Raw genomic sequence first — 8,283 nt, forward strand, 5'->3', positions numbered from 1 at the left:
ATCTCTGACTCCAGTTATCAGAGAGATAAAAATCTGACATTCAAAAAGAATTAGCCTATAACATTTTTAAATCCTTGGGTGTTGATCTAAATATCCACTTCTGCCAATAAATGGCAGAGATCAACTTCTTTATCCCCGCAGTTCCCACTGTACTGGTAGGTATTCATTATTTGCTCCTAGAGGTTAAAGATAGAACTACCTGCATGCCAGGTGCCATGGCTCATGCCTGTAATCCCAACACTCTGGGAGGCTGAGGTGGGGTGGATCACTTGAGCCCAGGAGTTCAAGACCAGGCTGGCCAACATGGTGAAACCCTATCTCTACTAAAACTACACAAATTAGCTGGGCATGGTGGCGGGAGCCTGTAATTCCAGCTACTCGGGAGGCTGAGGCAGGAGAATCATTTGAACCCAGGAGGCAGAGGCTGCAGTGAGCCAAGATCATGCTACTGCACTCCAGCCTGGGTGACAGAGCAAGACTCCATCTCAAAATTACAACAACAACAACAACAACCTGCCATTGATGGCAGGAAATGAGACTGAGTATACTAAATGCTGTCTTCATGTTTTGTACCACGTCTCTTCCATAATTTTCTTCTGGAAAGCTTACCACCAAGAAGCAGTTGTAATGATTTGCCACTGTCGTTTTTATAACATTCATGATGCTAAATGCATCTCTATGAATGTTAAATGGCCAGTAAAGGTGCATCCCCACACTACTTCAGAAAGGCAAGGGGTGACTGGGTGGGATTTCATTCCTTTACCCAGGGGAGAATCTTAAGTTCACAGCAGCAGAGCAACCACTGTCTGGGAATGAGCTACTGCAGGCCAGAGAGCCCCCAATCACCAAAGGTGTTCCAGGACAGCTCCAAGTTGATCCCGTGCCAACGGATCTTTACATCTGTCCTCTGCTTTTTCTCTTTTATTTCATATCCTGTCCCAGTACCTCCTGACCCTAGTCAAAATCAGTTTCCAGTTATCAGTGGTAGGTTCCCATAAGCTCCTTCTGGCCTAAACTTACAGAAAATAAGAATAAAAAGATCCTGATTGTCAAGTCAGCATTTACTTATTGAGCTCCTGCTGCATACCAAGCACGCACTGTTAAGTCCTGGGCTATGGAGATAATAAGATGCCAGCCCCACTTTCCCAAAGCTCCCAATCAGCTTGTTCACAGTCCTCATGCTCTCGCTGCCTTCGGAGCACCAGCGTCTAAATTATTCACAGAGGATAACATAGTCTATTTTGGGGTAATTCCTATCACACTTCGTGGTGACTGCTTCCATTTTTAAAATAGCCTCAAGTATGACTATTAATCAGGATATCATTAAAAATAATATGTCAGGGTGACATTCATTTCCATTCCACAAATAATGTCACCAGCTCTGCATTCCTGAACAATGGGACATTTACCAGGAGGGACAGGGTTGTGTCTTTTATGTTTTCTTTCTTTTCTTTCTTTCTCTCTCTCTCCTTCCTTCCTTCCTCCCTCCCTCCCTCCCTCCTTTCTTTCTCTCTTTCTTTTTCTCTCTTTTTTCCTTCCTTCCCTCCTTCCTTCCTTCCTTCCTTCCCTCCCTCCCTTCTTCCTTCTTCCTTCTTTCTTCTTTCTTCTTTCTTCTTTCTTTTTTTTTTTGAGACAGGGTCTTGTTCTGTCAGCCAGGCTAGAGTATACTGGTGTGATCATAGCTCACTGCAGCCTGGAACTCCTGGGTTCAAGCAATCCTCCCACCTCAGCTTCCTGAGCAGCTGGGACCACAGGCATACACTGCCACATCTGGCTAATTTTTTGACTTTTTGTAAAGATGGGGTCTCACCATATTGCCCAAGCTGGTCTTGAACTCCTGGACTCAAGTGATCCTCTGGCCTTGAGCTCCCAAAGTGCTGGGATTACAGGCATGAGCCATTGCACCCAGCCTACTTTTCTAGCACTGAACAACCAGGACATGCCTGACACTTCATAGGAGCTCAGCAAATGTTTATTGAGTTCATTTTAAATTCACTTGGGACTTGATTGTAGATGCATGAGGCTCTTATTTGTGATATCGAACTCCAAGGTCAGAAATGCTCCCAAAACTTCTTCATGTGTCTTAGAAGAAACCCAATGTTGCATATATATGTGTGTGTGTGTATGTATGTGTATATATATGTGTGTGTGTATATATGTGTGTGTGTGTGTGTGTGTATATATATATTCAGGTCAGGTACAGTGGCTCAACATGCCTGTAATCCAAACACTTTGAGAGGCCAAGGTAGGAGAATCACTTGAGCCCAGCAGTTTGAGGCTGCAGTGTGCTATGTTTCCACCACTGCACTCTAGCAGCCTAGGTGACAGAACTGAGATGCTGTCTTTACTCTCTCTCTCTCTCTCTCTCTCTCTCTCTCTCTCTCTATATATATATATATATACACACACACACACACACACACACACACACGTATGCACGCACACTGTATAAATCTTTATCTTCTCATCTGTTAGGCTCATACATTTCATAAGTCCATTATTCAATGTGTGAAAAGGTGCATAGTTTTCATTTGTTTAAAATCTGCCTCTATTAAAGGTTAAGAGCTGCCCCCTTTTGAGTTGGGTAAAAGTCAATATGGCCCATTTCCACTTTTCTCTAGCACTAACAGTCTAGGCTTATTTGATTTCTTAAATTAGATGTTTGAGATAATTGCAGATCTCAAATCTATCTCCTGTGCCCTTCACCCAGTCTCTCACTAACAGTAGCATTTTGCGTAACTGTGGTACCCAAGTCGCAGCTGGGAAATTGACGTTGATGCAATCCACTGACCTTTTTCAGATTTCACTAGTTTTACATTAGATTTTCAATAGTTTTGTGTGTGCGTGTGTTTAGTTCTATGTAGTTCTATTGCACGACAGGCAAGCTACAGAAGAGTTTCATGACCACCACGGTCCCTGGTTCTTCCTTTTTTTTTTTTTTTTTTTTTTTTTTGAGATGGAGTCTCACTCTGTTGCCTAGGCTGGAGTGCAGTGGCACAATCTCTGCTCACTGCAAGCTCCACCTCCGGGTTCAGGCCATTCTCTTGCCTCAGCCTCCCGAGTAGTTGGGATTACAAGCACCCGCCACCACGCCCAGCTGATTTTTTGTATTTTTAGTAGATACGAGATTTCACCATGTTCACCAGGATGGTCTCCATCTCCTGACCTCATGATCCACCCACTTCAGCCTCCCAGAGTGCTGGGATTACAGGTGTAAGCCACCGCGCCTGGCCCTTTGGTACTTCACTTTTACAGTCATAGCCATCTCCCTTCCTCCCCACCTCCCTAACCCTGGCAATCACTAGTCTATTCTATTCTCCATCTCTATAATTTGGGTGTTTTGTTTTGTTTGGAGATACGGTCTTGCTCTGTCACCCAGGCTCTGGACTGCAATGGTGCAATCACGCTCACTGCAGCCTCAACCTCAAGCGAGGTTGCAAGTGATCCTCTCACCTCAGACTCCCAAGTAGCTGGGACTACAAGTACACACCACCATGCCCAGCTAATTTTTCTATTTTTTGTAGACACAAGGTTCCTTCCTTCCTTCTTTCCTTCTTTTTTTTTTTTTTTTTTTTTTTTGAGTCAGAGTCTCACTCTGTTGCCTAGGCTGGAGTGCAATGGCACGATATCGATTCATTGCAACCTTTGCCTCTTGGGTTCAAGCTATTCTCATATCTCAGCCTCCTGAGTAGCTGGGATTACAGGTGCACACCACCATGCCTGGCTAATTTTTGTATTTGTAGAAGGGATGGGGTTTCACCACGTTGGCCAGGTTGGTCTTGAACTCCTGACCTCAGGTGATCCTTGAACTCCACCTCAGCCTCCCAAAGTGTTGGGATAACAGGCGTGAGCTACCGCACCCGACCTAAAGATGGGGTTTCACCATTTTGGCCAGGCTGGTCTCAAACTCCTCATCTCAAGCTATCCACATGCCTCGACTTCCCAAAGTGCTGGGATTATAGACATGAGCCACTGCACCTGGTAGTTTCGTTTATAGAATGTTATATAAGTGGAATCACACAGCATGTAAGCTTTTGAAATTTGCTTTTTTCACCCCACATAATTCCCTTGAGATTCATCCCAAGCACCTGCATGCATCTATAGCCATTCATTTTTCTTGCTGAATAGTACTCCATAGCATGGCTATAGCATAGTTTGTATAACCATTCACCTGCTGAAGGACATTTTGGTTGTTTCCAGTTCGAGGTTAGATCTATTTTTTTATTATTATTATTATTATTATTATTATTATTATTAGAGATGGAGTCTTGCTCTGTCACCCAGGCTGGAGTGCAGTGGCGTGATCTTGGCTCACTGCAACCTCTACCTCCCAGGTTCGAGCAGTTCTCCTGCCTCAGCCTCCCAAGTAGCTGGGATTACAGGCACCCACCACCATGTCCAGCTGATTGTTTTGTATTTTAGTAGAGATGAGGTTTCACCATGTTGGCCAGGCTGATTTCAAACTCCTGACCTCAAGTGATCTGCCCACCTTGGCCTCCCAAACTGCTGGGATTACAAGCATAAGCCGCCGTGCCTGGCCAGGTCTATTTAATTTTATAAAATAAAATCATCAAGGCATATCATCTGTCAGCTTTACCATATTAAAAAGTCCAAATGCTTTCAGTTTCCCTCCAAATCCCCATCCTTCCCTTTTCCTTTAACTTTTAAAGTGCCCTGCTCACATCCTAAGCATATTTTTCTGAGGTTTATTGACCAAAATTCCATAAAATTCAGACTCAAAAATGCAATATTTTTGCCAGATGCAGTGGCTCACACCTGTAATCCCAGCCATAATCCCAACCCTTAGGGAGGCTGAGGCAGGAGGATAGGGGTTAAAGAACAGACTGGGCAACATATGAAGACCCCATCTCTACAGAAAATTTAAAAATTATCCAGGCGTGGTGGCATGCACCTGTAGTCCCAGTTACTTAGGAAACTGAAGTGGGAGGATTGCTTGAGCTAAGGAGTTCCAGGCTGTAGTGAGCTATGATCACACCACTGTGCTCCAGCCTGGGTGACCGAACAAGACCCTGTTTCTTTCTTAAAATGCAATACTTTTATATGATAGTATAATACTGTTTTATCTTATGTTTCTATTACTTCTCTTGATTCGGCCCAACATATAGCCAACTTTTTTGGCTGCCTAAAGTTGATGAGCTCAGAAAATAGTCTAATATTCCTCACAGATGTATGTTTAGCCCTAGGAGCTGTAAGTATAGTCTGGACTATTTTTGTCAACATTCCATCTTGGCCAGGCACCTATACTTCCCAGCTACTCAAGAGGCTGAGGCAGGAGGACCACTTGAGCCTAAGAGTTCATTTAAGGCCGCAGTGAGCCATAGTCACGCCACTGCACTCCAGCCTGGGTGACATAGTGAGATCTAGTCTCTAAAAAAATAAAAATAAAAATTCTGTCTTTCATTGACCTGGGCTGAAACCCACCTACCACTTCTCTGTAGCTCAGAGAGTCTGGCAAGAGTTTCATGTATTTTATGATTTTTTGTTTGTGTCTCCACTACCTGTCAAGTCCTGTGCCATCTGCAAACGTAGGGACTGTAGCATGCAATCTCCTTCCCTGCTCTTCCGTAAAGGACCAGGGCTTTGGGCCAGCTTTTCTCAATTTCTTGGTCCTGTGTCCATTGCAAATGAGAGTCTTATCTATGACTGCTCTCTGTTCATCGGAAAGAAGGAATTCCTTTGACTTTCCAAAACCCTGGACCAGCTCTCCAAGTGCTAGGAAACCAGGACTGTTCCTACCATAGGCTAAGGAAGAAAGAGACTAGTGAGCCATGCCAGTGGTTCCCGCACCTGCCTGCATCTAATACGCAGGCACATTAGAGCTGAGGAAGCCCCAGGGCATGAATATCTTTAGAAAAACGCAGGGACTCAAATAAATGCTGGTAAACATAGACACTGGAATACTAGACAACCATCAAAAAGACTGGGGCAGCTATTTACACACTGGTAAGAAAAAGTTTCAAGATCCAATGTTATATGAATTAAGCTGGTATAAATCAGTATGTTTCCATTTGTATAGGAGGTAATAATGTGTAGTTGCCTTTGGTTATAGATGCATAGAATCTCTGGAAGGATTCACAAGACCGTTGGGATGAGGGTTGCCTCTGAGGGAGTTCTAGGAGACTGGGAGACAGAGGGCAGAGAGTAACTTTCCCTACGTACCTTTTAAAATTAGTTGAATGTTAAACCAGGTAAGTAGATTACCTGTGTCAAAAATCAGATTAGATCCTTTTGTAGGTCATAATTGCGATGATTGGGTTGTTGTGCTCAAGCATGAGATGTGCCTCCCTCAAACCTTGTTACAACGTTGGCACATTACCCGTCTGACATGAAAACAAAAAAGGAAAAGGGGGCTGGGCATGGTGGCTCTCACCTGTAATCCCAGTATTTTGGGAGGCCAAGGCGGGAGATCACGTGAGGTCAGGAATTTGATACTAACCTGGCCAACATGATGAAACCCCGTCTCTACTAAAAATACAAAAATTAGCTGGATGTGGTGGTGTGCACCTATAATCCCAGCTACTTGGGAGACTGAGGCAGGAGAATCACTTGAACCCAGGACGCAGAGGTTGCCGTGAGCCGATATCATGCCACTGCACTCCAGCCTGGGCAACAGAGCGTGACTGTTTCTTAAAAAAAGAAAAGAAAAGAAAAGAAAAGGAATCAAATTAAATTAACAAAATTAAAATAAAACAAAAGTGATTCTAATGTACTGAGAACTACTGTGCAACACAGCCGTGAGTCAACAGTGAAAACTACAAGGCCAATTACAAGCCTCAGGGACTATCTACATATCTATCTCTTTATTTACTTTGGAACAAGGTGCCTGTGGTCCCAGATACTCAGGAGGCTCAGGCAGGAGGATCATTTGAGCCTGGGAGTTGGAGGCTGCAGTGAGCTGTGATTGCACCACTGCACTCCAGCCTGGGCAACAGAGTGAGAACCTGTCTCAAAAAACAACAACAAAAACAAAACAAAACAAAAAAAAACCTTGAAAATTCCCTTTTAGGTCCCCATCCACTTACCTTTAAAAAATTGAGAGATAATGGGCCAGGCACGGTGTCTCACACCTGTAATCCCAGCACTTTGGGAGACCACAGCAGGCAGGTCACTTGAGGCCAGAAGTTTGAGACCAGCCTGGTCACATGGTGAAACCCCAACTCTACTTTTTAAAAAGTAGCTGGATGTGGTGATGCACGCCTGTAATCCCAGCTACTTGGGAGGCTGAGACAAGAGAATTGCTTGAATCTGAGAGGCAGAGGCTGCAGTGAGCTGAGATTGCTCTATTGCACTCCAGCCTGGACAACAGAGCAAGACTCAAAAAAAAAAAAAAAAAAAGAAAGAAAGAAAAATTGAGGGATAATGTAAATAGAGAAAAGTGTACAAGTGCACACCTTGACAAATTTGCATATGTGTACACCTGCAGAATCACCATTCAGATCAACATATAAACCCTTTCCAGCCTGGGCGACATGGTGAAACCCCGTCTGTACTAAAAATACAAAAATTAGCAGGGCATGGTGGTGCATGCCTGTAATCCCAACTACTCGGGAAGCCGAGGAAGGAGAATCACTTGTACCTGGGAGGTGGAGGTTGCAGTGACCTGAGATTGCACCACTGCCCTCCAGCCTGGGTGACAGAGTAAGACCCTGACTCAAAAAATACTAATACTAACCCCCCTTCAGAGGTAAATGCTCTTCTGTCTTCTCTGGCCTCTTCTTAGACTTCATATAAACAGAATGCAGTGTGTGCTCTTTTGTGTCTGCTGTCTCGCATGCAGCCCTACGCCTGTGAGAGTGATTCATGCTGTTGCATTCAGCAGTGGATTGTTGCTATTTTTGCTGAGTAGTCTTCCATTGTATGAAATTTATTTATTCATTCTTCTGTTGATGGGTGTTTGGGTTATTTGCCATTTGGGGCTATTATGCATGAAGCTATATGAACAGTCTTATAGCTGCCTTTCATAGGCACTCATTTCTCTTGGGTACTCTTACGTCTTCTTAACAGCATTCTTCAGTTGTGCAATTAACTGCTCCATGTTTATCTTCCCTGAGGGTTTAGCAACTCCATGATGGTAGGGCAGGATCTGCCACTGTTCACTGGAGGCAAAAAGATAGATTCTCCATTGCCCTTCACCTTTATCCTGTATTCTAGCCTGGAAGGAGAGGCAGGTGCCTGCAAAAATGGCAGCCATCTTCTGATAACAAGAGCAAAAGCAAAAGAAAGGCAGAGCGGGAAGCTGTGAGGACTCTAGGTCTTTGATGA

At 44.1% G+C, this 8,283-nt stretch overlaps 1 non-coding gene across 1 annotated transcript; it reads left to right on the forward strand.

Annotated features, from left to right (window-relative positions):
* Window positions 1-6,243: 6,243 nt before the first annotated feature.
* Window positions 6,244-6,347, forward strand: LOC114680519 (small nucleolar RNA U13). The gene has a single exon (XR_003732736.1). It is a non-coding gene; the product is annotated as a small nucleolar RNA U13 (small nucleolar RNA).
* Window positions 6,348-8,283: the final 1,936 nt, after the last annotated feature.

This window comes from Macaca mulatta, chromosome 8 (assembly GCF_049350105.2).
Source record: "Macaca mulatta isolate MMU2019108-1 chromosome 8, T2T-MMU8v2.0, whole genome shotgun sequence".
In the NCBI taxonomy this organism is placed as follows: Eukaryota; Metazoa; Chordata; class Mammalia; order Primates; family Cercopithecidae; genus Macaca; species Macaca mulatta.